Raw genomic sequence first — 18,998 nt, 5'->3', positions numbered from 1 at the left:
ACTGCCTGGCCTAATGATGCTTGGCTTAACTGCCTGGCCTAATAATGCTTGGCTTAACTGCCTTGCCTAATAATGCTTGGCTTAACTGCCTGGTCTAATAATGCTTGGCTTAACTGCCTGGCCTAATGATGCTTGGCTTAACTGCCTGGTCTAATGATGCTTGCCTTAACTGCCTAGGCTAATGATGCTTGGCTTAACTACCTGGTCTAATAAATCTTGGCTTAATTGCCTGGCCTAATAATACTTGGCTTAACTGCCTGGCCTAATGATGCTTGGCTTTACTGCCTGGTCTAATAATGTTTGGCTTAACTGCCTGGCCTAATAATGCTTGGCTTAAATGTCTGGCCTAATGATGCTTGGCTTAAATGTCTGGCCTAATGATGCTTGGCTTAACTGCCTGGCCTAATGATGCTTGGCTTAACTGCCTGATCTAATAATGCTTGGCTTAACTGCCTGGCCTAAGAATGCTTGCCTTAACTGCCTGGCCTAATGATGCTTGGCTTAACTGCTTGGCCTAATAATGGTTGGCTTAACTGCCTGGCCTAATAATGCTTGGCTTAACTGCCTGGTCTAAAGATGCTTGGCTTAACTACCTGGCCTAATGATGCTTGGCTTAACTGCCTGGTCTAATAATGCTTGGCTTAACTGCCTGGCCTAATGATGCTTGGCTTAACTGCCTGGTCTAATAATGCTTGGCTTAACTGCCTGGCCTAATGATGCTTGGCTTAACTGCCTGGCCTAATAATGCTTGGCTTAACTGCCTGGTCTAATAATGCTTGGCTTAACTGCCTGGTCTAATAATGCTTGGCTTAACTGCCTGGCCTAATGATGCTTGCCTTAACTGCCTGTTCTAATGATGCTTGGCTTAACTGCCTGGTCTAATAATGCTTGGCTTAACTACCTGGCCTAATAATGCTTGGCTTAACTGCCTGGTCTAATGATGCTTGGCTTAACTGCCTGGTCTAATGATGCTTGGCTTAACTGCCTGGCCTAATGATACTTGGCTTAACTGCCTGGCCTAATAGTGCTTGGCTTAACTGCCTGGCCTAATGATGCTTGACTTAACTGCCTGGTCTAATGATGCTTGGCTTAACTGCCTGGCCTAATGATGCTTGGCTTAACTGCCTGGTCTAATAATGCTTGGCTTAACTACCTGGCCTAATAATGCTTGGCTTAACTGCCTGGTCTAATAATGCTTGGCTTAACTGCCTGGTCTAATAATGCTTGGCTTAACTGCCTGGCCTAATGATGCTTGGCTTAACAGCCTGGTCTAATAATGCTTGGCTTAACTGCCTGGCCTAATAATGCTTGGTTTAACTGCCTGGTCTAATAATGCTTGGCTTAACTGCCTGGCCTAATGATGCTTGGCTTAACTGCCTGGTCTAATAATGCTTGGCTTAACTGCGTGGCCTAAGAATGCTTGGCTTAACTGCCTGGCCTAATAATGCTTGGCTTAACTGGCTGGCCTAATGATGCTTGGCTTAAATGACTGGCCTAATAATGCTTGGCTTAACTGTTTGGCCTAATGATGCTTGGCTTAACTGCCTGGCCTAATGGTGCTTGGCTTAACTGCCTGGTCTGATAATGCTTGGCTTAACTACCCGGCTTAATAATGTTTGGCTTAACTGTCTGGCCTAATGATGCTTGGCTTAACTGCATGGCCTAATGATGCTTGGCTTAACTGCCTGGTCTAATAATGCTTGGCTTAACTGCCTGGCATAAGAATGCTTGGCTTAACTGCCTGGCCTAATGATGCTTGGCTTAACTGCCTGGCCTAATAATGCATGGCTTAACTGCCTGGCCTAATAATGCTTGGCTTAACTGCCTGGTCTAAAAATGCTTGGCTTAACTACCTGGCCTAATGATGCTTGGCTTAACTGCCTGGTCTAATGATGCTTGGCTTAACTTCCTGGTCTAATAATGCTTGGCTTAACTGCCTGGCCTAATAATGCTCGGCTTAACTGCCTGGTCTAATAATGCTTGGCTTAACTGCCTAGCCTAATAATGCTTGGCTTAACTGCCTGATCTAATAATGCTTGGCTTAACTGCCTGGTCTTATGATGCTTGCCTTAACTGCCTAGGCTAATGATGCTTGGCTTAACTGGCTGGTCTAATAAATCTTGGCTTAATTGCCGGGCCTAATAATACTTGGCTTAACTGCCTGGTCTAATAATGCTTGGCTTAACTGCCTGGCCTAATGATGCTTGGCTTAACTGCCTGGTCTAATGATGCTTGGCTTAACTGCCTGGTCTAATGATGCTTGGTTTAACTGCCTGGCCTAATAATGCTTGGCTTAACTGCCTGGCCTAAGAATGCTTGGCTTAACTACCTGGCCTAATGATGCTTGGCTTAACTGCCTGGTCTAATAATGCTTGACTTTACTGACTGGCCTAAAAATGCTTGGCTTAACTGCCTGGCCTAATGATGCTTGGCTTAACTGCCTGGCCTAATAATGCTTGGCTTAACTGCCTGGTCTAATAATGCTTGGCTTAACTGCCTGGTCTAATAATGCTTGGCTTAACTGCCTGGCCTAATGATGCTTGGCTTAACTGCCTGGTCTAATGATGCTTGCCTTAACTGCCTAGGCTAATGATGCTTGGCTTAACTGCCTGGTCTAATAAATCTTGGCTTAATTGCCTGGCCTAATAATACTTGGCTTAACTGCCTGGTCTAATAATGCTTGGCCTAACTGCCTGGCCTAATGATGTTTGGCTTAACTGCCTGGTCTAATGATGCTTGGCTTAACTCCCTGGTCTAATGATGCTTGGCTTAACTGCCTGGCCTAATAATGCTTGGCTTAACTGCCTGGCCTAAGAAATTTTGGCTTAACTGCCTGGCCTAATGATGCTTGGCTTAACTGCCTGGTCTAATTATGCTTGACTTTACTGCCTGGCCTAAGAATGCTTGGCTTAACTGCCTAGCCTATTGATGCTTGGCTTAACTGCCTGGCCTAATAATACTTGGCTTAACTGCCTGGTCTAATAATGCTTGGCTTAACTACCTGGTCTAATAATGCTTGGCTTAACTGCCTGGCCTAATGATGCATGGCTTAACTGCCAGGTCTAATGATGCTTGGCTTAACTGCCTGGCGTAATGATGCTTGGCTTAACTGCTTGGTCTAATGATGCTTGGCTTAATTGCCTGGCCTAATAATGCTTGGCTTAACGGCCTGGTCTAATAATGCTTGGCTTAACTGCCTGGCCTAATAATGCTTGGTTTAACTGCCTGGTCTAATGATGCTTGGCTTAACTGCCTGGCCTAATGATGCTTGGCTTAACTGCCTGGTCTAATAATGCTTGGCTTAACTGCCTGGCCTTAGAATGCTTGGCTCAACTGCCTGGCCTAATAATGTTTGGCTTAACTGTCTGTCCTAATGATGCTTGGCTTAACTGCCTGGCCTAATGATGCTTGGCTTAACTGCCTGGCCTAATGATGCTTGGCTTAACTGCCTGGCCTAATAATGCTTGGCTTAACTGCCTGGTCTAATAATGCTTGGCTTAACTGCCTGGCCTAATGATGCTTGGCTTAACTGCCTGGTCTAATGATGCTTGGCTTAACTGCCTGGCGTAATGATGCTTGGCTTAACTGCTTGGTCTAATAATTCTTGGCTTAATTGCCTGGCCTAATAATGCTTGGCTTAACTGCCTGGTCTAATAATGCTTGGCTTAACTGCCTGGCCTAATAATGCTTGGCTTAACTGCCTGGTCTAATAATGCTTGGCTTAACTGCCTGGTCTAATAATGCTTGGCTTAACTGCCTGGTCTAATAATGCTTGGCTTAACTGCCTGGCCTAATGATGCTTGCCTCAACTGCCTGTTCTAATGATGCTTGGCTTAACTGCCTTGTCTAATAATGCTTGGCTTAACTACCTGGCCTAATAATGCTTGGCCCAACTGCCTGGTCTAATGATGCTTGGCTTAACTGCCTGGTCTAATGATGCTTGGCTTAACTGCCTGGCCTAATGATGCTTGGCTTAACTGCCTGGCCTAATAGTGCTTGGCTTAACTGCCTGGCCTAATGATGCTTGGCTTAACTGCCTGGTCTATTGATGCTTGGCTTAACTGCCTGGCCTAATGATGCTTGGATTAACTGCCTGGTCTAATATTGCTTGGCTTAACTACCTGGCCTAATAATGCTTGGCTTAACTGCCTGGTCTAATAATGCTTGGCTTAACTGCCTGGTCTAATAATGCTTGGCTTAACTGCCTGGCCTAATGATGCTTGGCTTAACTGCCTGGTCTAATAATGCTTGGCTTAACTGCCTGGCCTAATAATGCTTGGTTTAACTGCCTGGTCTAATAATGCTTGGCTTAACTGCATGGCCTAATGATGCTTGGGTTAACTGCCTGGTCTAATAATGCTTGGCTTAACTGCCTGGCCTAAGAATGCTTGGCTTAACTGCCTGGCCTAATAATGCTTGGCTTAACTGGCTGGGGCTAATGATGCTTGGCTTAAATGCCTGGCCTAATAATGCTTGGCTTAACTGTTTGGCCTAATGATGCTTGGCTTAACTGCCTGGCCTAATGGTGCTTGGCTTTACTGCCTGGTCTGATAATGCTTGGCTTAACTACCTGGCCTAATAATGTTTGGCTTAACTGTCTGGCCTAATGATGCTTGGCTTAACTGCATGGCCTAATGATGCTTGGCTTAACTGCCTGGTCTAATAATGCTTGGCTTAACTGCCTGGCGTAAGAATTCTTGGCTTAACTGCCTGGCCTAATGATGCTTGGCTTAACTGCCTGGCATAATAATGCTTGGCTTAACTGCCTGGCCTAATGATGCTTGGCTTAACTGCCTGGTCTAAAAATGCTTGGCTTAACTACCTGGCCTAATGATGCTTGGCTTAACTGCCTGGTTTAATGATGCTTGGCTTAACTGCCTGGCCTAATAATGCTTGGCTTAACTGCCTGGTCTAATAATGCTTGGCTTAACTGCCTAGCTTAATAATGCTTGGCTTAACTGCCTGGTCTAATAATGCTTGGCTTAACTGCCTGGTCTAATGATGCTTGCCTTAACTGCCTAGGCTAATGATGCTTGGCTTAACTGCCTAGTCTAATAAATCTTGGCTTACTTGCCGGGCCTAATAATACTTGGCTTAACTGCCTGGTCTGATAATGCTTGGCTTAACTGCCTGGCCTAATGATGCTTGGCTTAACTGCCTGGTCTAATGATGCTTGGCTTAACTGCCTGGTCTAATGATGCTTGGTTCAACTGCCTGGCCTAATAATGCTTGGCTTAACTGCCTGGCCTAAGAATGCTTGGCTTAACTGCCTGGCCTAATGATGCTTGGCTTAACTGCCTGGTCTAATAATGCTTGACTTTACTGACTGGCCTAAAAATGCTTGGCTTAACTGCCTGGCCTAATGATGCTTGGCTTAACTGCCTGGCCTAATAATGCTTGGCTTAACTGCCTGGCCTAATAATTCTTGGCTTAACTGCCTGGTCTAATAATGCTTGGCTTAACTGCCTGGCCTAATGATGCTTGGCTTAACTGCCTGGTCTAATGATGCTTGCCTTAACTGCCTAGGCTAATGATGCTTGGCTTAACTGCCTGGTCTAATAAATCTTGGCTTAATTGCCTGGCCTAATAATACTTGGCTTAACTGCCTGGTCTAATAATGCTTGGCCTAACTGCCTCACCTAATGATGTTTGGCTTAACTGCCTGGTCTAATGATGCTTGGCTTAACTCCCTGGTCTAATGATGCTTGGCTTAACTGCCTGGCCTAATAATGCTTGGCTTAACTGCCTGGCCTAAGAATGTTTGGCTTAACTGCCTGGCCTAATGATGCTTGGCTTAACTGCCTGGTCTAATAATGCTTGACTTTACTGCCTGGCCTAAGAATGCTTGGCTTAACTGCCTAGCCTAATGATGCTTGGCTTAACTGTCTGGCCTAATAATACTTGGCTTAACTGCCTGGTCTAATAATGCTTGGCTTAACTACCTGGTCTAATAATGCTTGGCTTAACTGCCTGGCCTAATGATGCTTGGCTTAACTGCCTGGTCTAATGATGCTTGGCTTAACTGCCTGGCGTAATGATGCTTGGCTTAACTGCTTGATCTAATAATGCTTGGCTTAATTGCCTGGCCTAATAATGCTTGGCTTAACTGCCTGGTCTAATAATGCTTGGCTTAACTGCCTGGCCTAATAATGCTTGGTTTAACTGCCTGGTCTAATGATGCTTGGCTTAACTGCCTGGCCTAATGATGCTTGGCTTAACTGCCTGGTCTAATAATGCTTGGCTTAACTGCCTGGCCTAAGAATGCTTGGCTCAACTGCCTGGCCTAATAATGTTTGGCTTAACTGTCTGGCCTAATGATGCTTGGCTTAACTGCCTGGCCTAATGATGCTTGGCTTAACTGCCTGGCCTAATGATGCTTGGCTTAACTGCCTGGCCTAATAATGCTTGGCTTAACTGCCTGGCCCAATAATGTTTGGCTTAAATGCCTGGTCTAATAATGCTTGGCTTAAATGTCTAGCCTAATAATGACATATTTAAATGTCTGACCTAATAATGATTGGCTTAAATGCCTAATGATTGGCTTAAATGCTTGGCATAATGGTGCTTGGCACAACTGCCTTGGCTAAAGTTGTTTGGCTCAACTGACAGGGCTAAGGATGTTTGGCTTAACCACTTTGTCTGAGGGCGTATGGCTTAACTGCCTGGCCTAAGGGTGTTGGCTGACCTGCCCTATCTAGGAAGGTTTGGCTTAACTACCTGGTCTATGTGTGGCTGAACTGTCCGGAAAAAACCGAAACGCTTAACTGGCTGGCCTAAAAAGAAGGGCCTAGGTGACTGGACTAAAAATGTTTGGCATGAACGCATGGACTAGGATGTTTGGCTTACCTTATTTGTATAGGGGTGCAAGGCTTAACTGCCTGGGCTAAGGTTGTATGGCTTAAATGCCTTGCCTTAGGAACTATGGCTTAGAGGCCATGCCTAAGGAAGTTTTGCGTAACTGCCTCAGCTAAGGATGTTTGGTTTAACTGACTGGCCTAAGAATGTTTGGCTTAACTATCTGGGCTAAGGAGAGATGGCTTCACTACCTGGCATAAAGATGCTTGTCTTAACTGCCTGGCCTGATAATGCTTGAGTTAACTGGATTGCATAAAAATGCTTGCCTTGGATACCTGGCATAAAGAAGCTTGCCTTAAATGCCTGGCATAAGGATGCTTGCCTTAAATACCTGGCACAATTATGCTTGCCTTTGCCAAGCCTAATCATGTTTGGCTTAACTGCAGAGCCTAATAATGAATGACTTAAATGCCTGGCCTAATAATAAATGGCTTAAATGCCTAGTCTTATAATGAATGGCTTGAATATTTGGTCTTAGGATGAATGATTTAAAAGCCTGGCCTTAGTATGACTGGCCTAAATACCTAGCCTTATAGTGCCTGGCCTTAAAATGAATGGCTTAAATGCCTGGTCTTATAATGAATGGTGTGAAAGCATAGCCTTAGGATGAATTGTTTAAATGCCTGGCCTTATAATGATTGGCTTAAAAGCCTAGCCTTATGATGAATGGCTTAAATGCCCTGCCTTATAATGATTGGCTGAAATGATTGGCCTTAGTATGAATGGCTTATATGCCTAGCCTCATAATGAAAGGCTTAAATGGCTGGTCTGAAGATGAATGGCTTAAATACCTAGCCTTATAATGATTGGCCTTAGTATGAATGGCTTAAATGCCTAGCCTTATAATGAAAGGCTTAAATGGCTGGTCCAAAAATGAATGGCTTAAATGTCTAGCCTTATAATAATTGGCTGAAATGATTAGCCTTAGTATGAAAGGCTTAAATGCCTAGCCTCATAATGAAAGGCTTAAATGGCTGGTCTAAAGATGAATGGCTGAAAAGCCTAGCTTTTTAATGATTGGCTGAAATGATTGGCGTTAGTATGAATGGCTTAAATGCCTAGCCTTTTAATGAAAGGCTTAAATGGCTGGTCCAAAGATGAATGGCTTAAATGCCTAGCCTTATAATGATTGGCCTTAGTATGAATGGCTTAAATGCCTAGCTTCATAATGAAAGGCTTAAATGGCTGGTCTAAAGATGAATGGCTTAATTGCCTAACCTTATAATTATTAGCTGAAATGATTGGCCTTAGAATGAAAGGCTTAAATGCCTAGCCTTATAATGAAAGGATTAAATGGCTGGTCTAAAGATGAATGGTTTAAATGTCTAGCCTTATAATGATTGGCTGAAATGATTGGCCTTAGTATGAATGGCTTAAATGCCTAGCCTTATAATGAAAGGCTTAAATGGCTGGCCTAAAGATGAATGGCTTAAATGCCTAGCCTTATAGTGATTGGCTGAAATGATTGGCCTTAGTATGAATGTCTTAAATGCCTAGCCTCATAATGAAAGGCTTAAATGGCTGGTCTAAAGATGAATGGCTTAAATGCCTAGCCTTTTAGTGATTGGCTGAAATGATTGGCCTTAGTATGAATGGCCTAGCCTTATAATGAAAGGCTTAGAAGCCTGGCCTTAAGACGTATGGCTTGAATGCCTGGCCTTGGGATGAATGGCGTAAATGCCTGACCTTAAAACGAATGGCTAAAAGCCGGCCCTTAAAATGAATGGCTTAAATGCCGGGCTTTATAATGAATGACCTAAAAGCCCGGCCTTAGGATGGATGGCCTAAATGCCTAGCCTTATATTGAAAGGCTTAAATGCCTGGCCTAAGGATACTTGGCTTTAGGAAAGGGTCGTGAGAACCAAGCCTGCACATATAGAAGTAGGGAAAACCCACCTGATGAGTCCTTTGGTCTGGGCGAAACCCTTAAGTATGTCACAGTTATAGTAATAGTGGTAGTAGTATGTATGTAGGAAATCAATATGTATGTATTTATGTATGTATGTAAATACATATATATATATATATATATATATATATATATATATATATATATATATATATATATATATATGTGTACATATATATAAATACAAACACATATGTATACATATGTATATACATACACAAAACACATATACACACAAATATATATATATATATATATATATATATATATATATATATATATATCCACACACACACACACACACACATATATATATATATATATATATATATATATATATATATATATATATATATATATATATATATATATATATCCACACACACACACACACACACACACATATATATATATATATATATATATATATATATATATATATATATATATATATATATATATATATATATATATATATATATATATATATCTACAAAAGGAGAGATGAAAATACTGGACCGAAGTTAGCCTTATCAGCGACATAATGTGACTCACAAAGTACTAACTCCACTCAAGTCTTTTCATTTTTGCTTTCATGACTATAATGCATAATTTATGCTCATCATCCGTCAGCTATCGTAATTTTTACGTACACAAACGCACACACACACCCACATGTCTCAATCTATTTATATGTATTATTCAAATACTCGTTCTGTTGATATAAGGAACATCTCTACTTTATCATACTATTTGCAAATCTAAAACCTCTGCTGTTGAGAATTGAGTCTCTTATTTCCACACTTACATCAAGATCTTTTGTTCTCCCATTCACTTTATATATATATATATATATATATATATATATATATATATATATATATATATATATATATATATATATATATATATATTTGGGCTCAAGCCATGTCGTCCTGATGGAAGTTCCTATAGGGTAGCTTCCTAGGGTATATTACAACTACGGCGATATTCCCAGAGAATTTACCTTAAGGTACCAGAATTCTAACTCCTGGAGCGAATATCCCTCGTGATAGGGATATCGCGACATATCAGAGGACGTATTCTTGACACGCCACATGGCAATCTGCACCCCGAACAGAGATTACGTATCGCAGGGGGCAATTGGCAAGAAACGAAATCGGGAAAGAAAAAGGGGGAGCCGCTCCCAAGGCTCCCTATCTCCCGTTTCGTAAGCATGCCTGGCGCCAATCCTGGCGCCATCTGTATTCCTTTTTGCGTAGCTTAACAACTCGGTGTTTTTTCCTGTGTTTCTCGCAAATCTTGGATTTATTCTACTTTTCATGGCTTCTCCAACTTCGTCGGCCTCTGATAAGTTGAGTACCATGTCTTTTATGTATAAATGTAGGCTCTTGGTAATTTTTTAAGTGATTAATAGGTTTAATCTTTGTTACAAGAGCTGTAGCCTACCGGAGGCGTCATGGACGCTGTCGCTCGCTAGGTATAAGTTTAGTTAGTCAGAGCGACATTCCCGGTTGTTTTGCTTTAATAAATTTTAGCTATTTAGCGTTACATAGGATTTCCTTTCGTGCTTTAGTATTTGGCGAAGTATTCGCCAATTCTGGCCTACGCTAGGCCATGTAGCCTAGTCGTTTGGTCCTAGTACTTCATGCATGATTTTGGTTTTTCCGAGTGTATTAAAATTTTATTGAAGCTTTAGGCTATGTTTTATACATTTAAGCTCATGTGGAATATTTCCAAGATAGTATACGAGTGAGTTTCGGTGATTTAGGTAATCGATTCTCTTGGTGCCTAGGCTAAGTTGCTTATGGAGCCTTAGTATACTTTCTCATACTCCCCGGTTTCTTTCTTTTCTTCGGAGAAGGTATGCAATCCCTTTCCCTCTGTTTAAGCCTTGGGCTTATCCCTAAGTGGTTTATCTGAATTAATTTTCGATAAAACTATACTGGGGTGTTACTGTACCTTCCTGTTCCAGTAAGTCTGGTTCAAAGAGGGACAGAACAACAGAGTTTTTTAGTCTGAGTCTGTGTTTGTCTGGCTTGGGGTAGAGTCTCCCTCGCTGGCCTGACACAGACATAGGAGGCTTAGCCTCCTTAGGTCCCTACCGAAGGTTTCTGTACGAGATGATTCCTTCTTTTGTGATCTACCAGACTAGTCCTTGTTGCTGTTCTCGGGGGAGGATAAGTTTCTTTCCCTGGGAGTAGCAACACCTTCCTTGCTTTGGTGCTCTGGGAGCTGGCAAGTATTGCTGGCCTCCCCCCATGGATCTCCCTTAGGCTAAGATGAGTTTCTTGGCTGCGGGTGATCCGTCACTAAAGCAAGGTTGGTAGGACCCTCTTTTGTCCCTTCCCCCTCTATCTCTGTAATGGCCTAGCCATTACAGTACTGTACGTCATTCTACATCTGGACCTAGAATAGGTTAGGATGTGGAATTGACTCAGTCCCTTGCCGGCCGGCAGAGCTGCTGGCCGGCAAGGGTCTTCTGTTTTGAGTGCTGCCCGGACCTCCCTTGGTCCCTCATCCATGCCTGCCTGCAGAGTCAGACGGCATTGGTCAGGAAGCCTGAATTAGATTCTCCCCTTCCTTATATGCACTCTTTCGGATTGCCGGGCTTGGAGGTAGTGTACACTCTTATCCCGGTATCCATTCTGTTTTTCTTCTAGTGCTGTACCCGACCCGGCTGCCGGCCTATGAGGCCGGCAGCCGGGCAGTTGTAGTCCTCTGGTTCTTCTGCTGCCGGCTGGCATCGGTCCTGTACCTTTGCCGGCCGGCTATTGTCAGCCCTTGTCTGCCGGTCACCAAGAGTGTGGCCGGCAGCCGGGTACTACCTTGTGTAGTGGTCGGTCAGCAGTCATTGCCGACCGACATTGGCCATTGCCGGCCGGCAGTTACTTCCGACCGGCACATGCATTTGAACCAGCGTTCTGCCGCCTTATAGCTGTTAAGTAGTATACTTTAAAGCTAGTTATGGTGTGTGCCAGCCGGCAAGTGCCGGCCGGCGCATAACCTCCTATACTGTACCAGTATTCTTCAGTATAACAGATACTGTAAGAAGAAAACTATAGTATGGGTTTTGGTACAGCACTGTGTGTTCTAACACTTTTGTGTTTTCTTGCACAGCCCTTTGCTGTTGCCCTACAGATAGGAAAGTGAGTTCTTTCCTGTCTATTATCCAGGATTTTAAAATCATTGCTTAGGTGTGAGCTCCACCTGTTTCCTCTGGAAACTTGGCATTGGTTACTCTAGAAGAGATTAACCATTCGATTTTATTATCTGGAAGGCTGCAACAATGAGTTGTGAGGGAAACACAAGTGTGTGTCTTTCCTTTCTGAATTGTTATGCTATACTATGCATATCCAGTGATACATAGTTCACTTGATACTCATGGAAATTTCTTCTCTTTACAGAAGGACCCTCCGAAGTGCGGAAGTGTTTTCTGCAACGTCCGCAGCAAGAACCTCTGCGGACATGAGTTTTGTAGGAGACACGCAGCATGCGCTGTCTCCAAGGATGATCTCCGGTTTTGGGACCCTCAGGTATGTACTGTGTGCACTAACCTGATTATTGAGGCCTTTGATTCCCCTAGGACGGCGGAATCAAGGGATATAGCAAGGGAGAAGCTTCGTACTTGGGTAAGGGGCTTCCAAAAGAACACCTCTGGACCTTATCTTCCAAGTGAGAAGATGAGGGCGTATCTTTTCCCTAAGGCATCAGCTGATGCAGTGATTCCCCAGCCTCAAGAGGAGATCCCCCAAGTTCAGATCCAGGTGGATGCTGAAGTCGCGGTCGCGATGCAAGACATCCAGTTAGATGACAGGATGTCTGACGTGGACGAGCGTCTGGAGGAAGACCTCCTGGCAGAAGCCCAGGATGAAGTTCAAGCCCCAGACGTTGTAGAGGAAGAGGTCGACGAGGTGTCGGCTACTCCGGTTCAGATTCCGGAGCCTATTCCCTCAACATCGGCCGGTCTCCCAGTAGAGCTGGGACAGGCCCTCTCTTCTATTGTTGGAATGATCCAACAAATGCAGAAGGAGAATCAGGAGAAGGCGGCTGCAATGGAACTGCGGATGCAGTGCCTTGCAGAATCACATGGGCCCCAGAAAAGGCTCAATGTGAAAGACCTTCCTTTGTGCTCAGATGCTAACCCATGGAGGTATGCTGAGCACATGCCGATGACGACTGGAAAGATCATCATCTCGGATAAGCTGGGCTCAGTTCCCCTAGAGGAGGTGGAATTCTGGCCCAGCAAGGCATCATATCCGGACTGTTATGTCCGGCTGAGGAAGGAACCTGCTTCAAAGGAGGAGACAGAGCCGAAGGAGGTCATAGTGATGGACCATGCTAAGGCTCAAGCTCTACTTTCATCCTCGATGAAAGAGAGGGGCTTCTCTAACTCAAAGGTAGCTGCATTGAGCAAGAAGCTCCCTTCCTTTGTGTCCTCTCCTGCTAGAGCCTTCCCCTTTTTACAGAAAGGGTTTGCGGCTGTACTAAAAGCAGTCGAGGCCGGCAAGCCTTGCCCCTCCCTGGAGGAGTGTAAACCCTTGTCGCTGGCCCTGCCTATGGACCACAAAGACTGGAAGGACGTCCATCTTACGTTCTCAGTTGGAAAGTTGGAGGCTGATATTGCTGGACGTCAGTTCGGCGAGGACCTCCCTAAGCTGTCTGACTTTCTTTTGCGAAGAAAGTTCAAGACAAAAGAAAGACTGGCTGCCTCAATGTCTCTTCAGACTACTCTTGAGACGATGGCAAGTGACCACAAGGTCCATGAAATGTTCATGGTGGTGGCCAAGACTCATCTGGCCACAGTGACGAAGGACCTTTATGGCTTCGTCAAGGCGAGGAGAGCGTGTAGGGAGTTCGTGTTCACCTCGGCTACGGTGAGGCACGAGCCAAGGAAACTAATCTCCTCCAACATTTGGGGAAAAGACCTTTTCCCTACAGATTTGGTCAAAGAAGTTGTTGATAAGGCCGCCTTGGAGAATAGAAACCTTCTCCAGAAGTGGGGCCTGGCTATCAAAAGAAAGTCTTCCCCGGATGAGGGTCCTCAACCAAAGAGGAAGACTATGAGGACTAGGCTACCGTCTCGGCCAGCCAAGCCTTTTAGACAGCAACAGCAACTGCAATTGCCATTGCCTCCAGTGCCCCAGATGGTGGCACAAACCCCGACCACTTTTCAGTGGGTACCCCAGGCCGTGTCGACACAGTCCACGGCATTCACCCCAACGTTCGAAGGGCAGTCTTCTTCCTTTCGAGCAAAACCTAGAGGAGCAGCCAGAGGCTCGTCTAGGCGCCCCTCAAGGGGAAGGGGATTCAGGGGTGGTCGTGGTCAGGGAGGCAAGACCTCAGAACGGCAGTCCAAGTGAGATGATACCGGTAGGAGGGAGACTTCTGAAATTTTGGGATCGATAGACCTTCGATCCCTGGGCCCACAGCCTACTCAAGAATGGACTGGGCTGGAGCTGGTACAGTACTCCGCCCCCGTGCCCTCGGTTTTTCCAACACTCCACCCCCATTCTGGAGGAGTACGTTCAAGAACTGTTGGAGAAAAATGTGATCCGAAAGGTGAAGTCCATCAAATTCCAAGGGAGGCTGTTTTGTGTTCCCAAGAAAGACTTGGAAAAGCTCAGAGTCATTCTGGACTTGTCGCCACTCAACAAGTTCATAGTGAATTGCAAATTCAAAATGCTAACACTGCAACACATAAGGACCTTACTGCCCAAGAGGGCATATTCCGTCTCTATAGACTTGTCAGACGCCTATTGGCACATTCCAATCAGCCGTCGACTCTCCCCCTACCTAGGGTTCAGGCTACAACGAAGACTATACGCCTTCAGAGCCATGCCATTCGGGCTAAACATAGCCCCAAGGATTTTCACGAAGCTTGCGAGCGCAGCTCTCAAACAATTACGCCTAAAGGGAATTCAGGTAGTAGCCTACCTTGACGACTGGTTGGTGTGGGCAGCATCCGAGACAGAATGCTTGCAAGCTTCCAGTCAAGTGATCCAGTTCCTAGAGTACCTAGGCTTCAAGATCAACAGAAAAAAGTCTCGACTTTCTCCATCTCAAAAGTTCCAGTGGCTGGGAATCCACTGGGACCTTTTGTCACACCATTTCTCCATCCCGGCAAAGAAAAGGAAGGAGATAGCGGGTTCTGTCAAGAGACTTCTAGATTCCGAAAGGATATCAAGACGCGAACAGGAGAGGGTACTGGGCTCTCTCCAGTTTGCTTCGGTGACAGACCCAGTGCTAAGAGCACAGCTAAAGGATGCAACCGGAGTTTGGAGAAGTTATGCATCAAACGCGCGAAGAGATCTGAGAAGACCAGTTCTGCTTCGGCTACGTACTCTTCTCAGGCCTTGGTCCCAAGCCAGACATCTAGAGAAGTCGGTTCTTCTTCAGCCACCTCCCCCGTCGGTGACGATTCACTCAGACGCCTCAAAGGAGGGATGGGGAGGTCACTCTCATCGGAAAAAAGTCCAGGGGACTTGGTCCAAGCTATTCAAGACCTTTCACATAAACTTTCTAGAAGCTATGGCAGTGCTCCTTACCTTAAAGAAAGTCTCCCCGCATCACTCAATCCACATAAGGTTGGTGATGGACAGCTAGGTAGTTGTGAGATGCTTGAATCGACAAGGATCGAGGTCACCACCTCTCAACCAGGTGATGTTGGCCATTTTCCGATTGGCGGAAAAGAAGTGGTACCTGTCGGCAGTTCACCTTCAAGGAGTCCGCAACGTGACAGCGGACGCTCTATCCAGGTTCACACCGATAGAGTCGGAATGGTCCTTAGACGCAGGATCATTCTCCTTCATTCTGAATCAAGTCCCAGAACTGCAGATAGACCTCTTTGCGACGAAATACAACAAGAAGTTGCCCCTGTACGTGTCCCCGTACGAGGACCCCTTAGCGGAAGCAGTGGACGCGATGTCCCTCGACTGGAACAGATGGTCCAGGATTTATCTATTCCCTCCTCACAACCTTCTGTTGAGGGTCCTCAACAAACTGAGATCCTTCAAGGGGGTAGCGGCAATAGTGGCCCACAAGTGGCCGAACAGCGTGTGGTTCCCCTTGGCATTGGAACTACGGCTGAAGTTTGTACCGCTACCACATCCAGTTCTGACCCAGCGAGTCCAGAAGTCGACTGTCTGCGCTTCATTACAGAAAACCCAGACCCTGCAGCTCATGATTTTCTCTCCCTAGCGGTGAGAAAGCGTTTCGGGATTTCGAAAGCCAGCATAGACTTCCTATAGGAATATAAGTGCAAATCTACTAGAAGGCAATATGAGTCATCTTGGAGAAAATGGGTGGCCTTTGTCAAGGCGAAGAATCCGCAGGAGATCTCGACAGACTTTTGCTTATCTTTCTTCATCCACCTCCATGGTCAAGGGTTGGCAGCTAACACGATTTCAGCGTGTAAGTCTGCTTTGACAAGACCCATTCTATATGCCTTCCAGGTCGACCTAGGTAACGAGATCTTTAATAAAGTTCCGAAAGCCTGCGCTAGGCTCAGACCTTCAGCACCTCCAAAGCCCATTTCATGGTCTTTAGACAAAGTTCTTCATTTCGCTTCTCTGTTGAGCAATGAAGAGTGTGCGTTAAAGGATTTGACACAAAAAGTTATTTTCCTATTTGCACTCGCGTCCAGGGCCAGGGTTAGTGAGATCGTAGCCCTCTCGAGAGAGGCAGGTCGTGTTCAGTTCCTGGATGGGGGAGAACTGAACCTGTTTCCGGATCCTACGTTTCTCGCCAAGAATGAGTTACCCACCAACAGGTGGGGTCCCTGGAGAATCTGCCCTCTGAAAGAAGATGCATCTCTATGTCCAGTAGAATGCCTAAAGGTCTATCTTCATAGAACTTCAGACTTCAGGGGTGGTCAACTATTCAGGGGAGAGACATCAGGCTCAAATATATCTCTGAATCAACTCAGAGCGAAAATCACATATTTTATTCGCAAAGCGGATCCTGACAGTACACCCGCAGGTCACGATCCGAGGAAAGTTGCCTCAACCTTAAATTTCTTTAATTGTATGGATTTTGAACATCTCCGTTCATACACTGGCTGGAAGTCTTCCAGAGTGTTCTTTCGCCACTATGCGAAGCAAGTAGAGGAACTAAAGAGATCTGTGGTAGCAGTGGGTCGCGTCGTTAACCCTACTGTTTAACTCTGCGAGGAACAGTGGTTTTAATTGGGACGATTAATTCCAGGGTGAGTGTGTAGTTACATACTGTACTACAAACTAAATGAGGGCACTGAGTTGCCCATATAGACTGTTCCATTTCCAAAGGTGAACCTAGCATAAGTGCAGACATGTGTGCCGAGCGTTTCTAACGCTAATGTCATTGATTTGTAATACAGACTTTTATGACTTTGATACCTCGGTATCTTAAAAGTGGCATTTAATGTTTTTTCTTTCAGACAAACAAATTCTGTTTACTATCATACTTATGCTTAAAGTTTTGGGTTATCCTCTTCTTATAAATATATATATATATATATATATATATATATATATATATATATATATATATATATATATATATATATAATTGTGGTTAACCTGTCTATTTATTGCCTGTCAATAAACTTGTTCTTGAGAACCTTGCGTCTCCTTCACCTGTGTCAATTTATTGGTATAATTGAGTATTCATTCTATGTACCTTATCTGGGATAATTCTAATAGAATTGTTCCTTTATGCAAGCTATGTTGCATTGGTTTTCCTCCTATGCGGATATAAACCTTTGTCCAATACAAGTATTGTGCGGAGAACTGGTCGATATTTCATATTGACGCAGTGGTTCTTTACAAACTATGCTTTACTTAATATAGGGTGAGACCACTATATTAACTTGCCTGGTATTCATACATAGGTATATGTACTCTTCGAGACTTTTCCAGAGTCTAGTAGGACTCTTCCCTGTAGGGGGCAGGAAGCTCTAACATGGTTTATAGTTAGTTGAAAAGATGTATAACGGTAACATCTTAGGTCTCTAGGTCTAGTCGACCGGGAAAAATTACCTCCGGGGAGTACGGCACGTTCTGAGAATCCACAGATACAGTAATGCTCTGGTATACTTCCATCAGGACGACATGGCTTGAGCCCAAAAAACGGATTTTGAGCGAAGCGAAAAATCTATTTTTGGGTGAGATGGCCATGTCGTCCTGATGGACCCGCCCTTGCCTTTCTAAGAAAGGGCTGTAGGACCCCTCCCTACATACAGTATCTGTAGCACCTCGAGTACGCTACAAGGAATACAGATGGCGCCAGGATTGGCGCCAGGCACGCTTACGAAACGGGAGATAGGGAGCCTTGGGAGAGGCTCCCCCTTTTTCTTTCCCGATTTCGTTTCTTGCCAATTGCCCCCTGCGATACGTAATCTCTGTTCGGGGTGCAGATTGCCATGTGGCGTGTCAAGAATACGTCCTCTGATATGTCGCGATATCCCTTTCACGAGGGATATTCGCTCCAGGAGTTAGAATTCTGGTACCTTAAGGTAAATTCTCTGGGAATATCGCCGTAGTTGTAATATACCCTAGGAAGCTACCCTATAGGAACTTCCATCAGGACGACATGGCCATCACACCCAAAAATAGATTTTTCGCTTCGCTCAAAATCCGTTATATATTCAGTATAATGTATATATACACAATATAAAATATATATATAATATATATATATATATATATATATATATATATATATATATATATATATATATATATATATATATATATATATATATATATGTGTGTGTGTGTATATATAATATATTTACAAATATAAAGATATAATATATATATATATATATATATATATATATATATATATACATATATTCATATATATATATATATATATATATATATATATATATACATATATATATACAGTATATTTATGTATATATATATTCAGTATAAAGTATATATACAAAATATAATATATATATATATATACATAATGTATATATATATATGTATATATATAATATATAATATATATATAAATATAAATTTATAATATATATACATAAATATATGTATATGTATATACATATATATATATATATATATATATATATATATATATATATATATATATGAAAGAGATAGAGAGGTCCTATCTCTTATTTTTTTAAGAAATGCAATTGCTTTCGTGAATAGTTAACGAAAAATATAATCACACTGATATATTTGGATTCCTTATTACATTTTTATATGGAACATCCTTCAAT

This window comes from Palaemon carinicauda, chromosome 7 (assembly GCF_036898095.1).
Source record: "Palaemon carinicauda isolate YSFRI2023 chromosome 7, ASM3689809v2, whole genome shotgun sequence".
In the NCBI taxonomy this organism is placed as follows: Eukaryota; Metazoa; Arthropoda; class Malacostraca; order Decapoda; family Palaemonidae; genus Palaemon; species Palaemon carinicauda.
Note: the sequence above shows the minus strand (reverse complement) of the source record.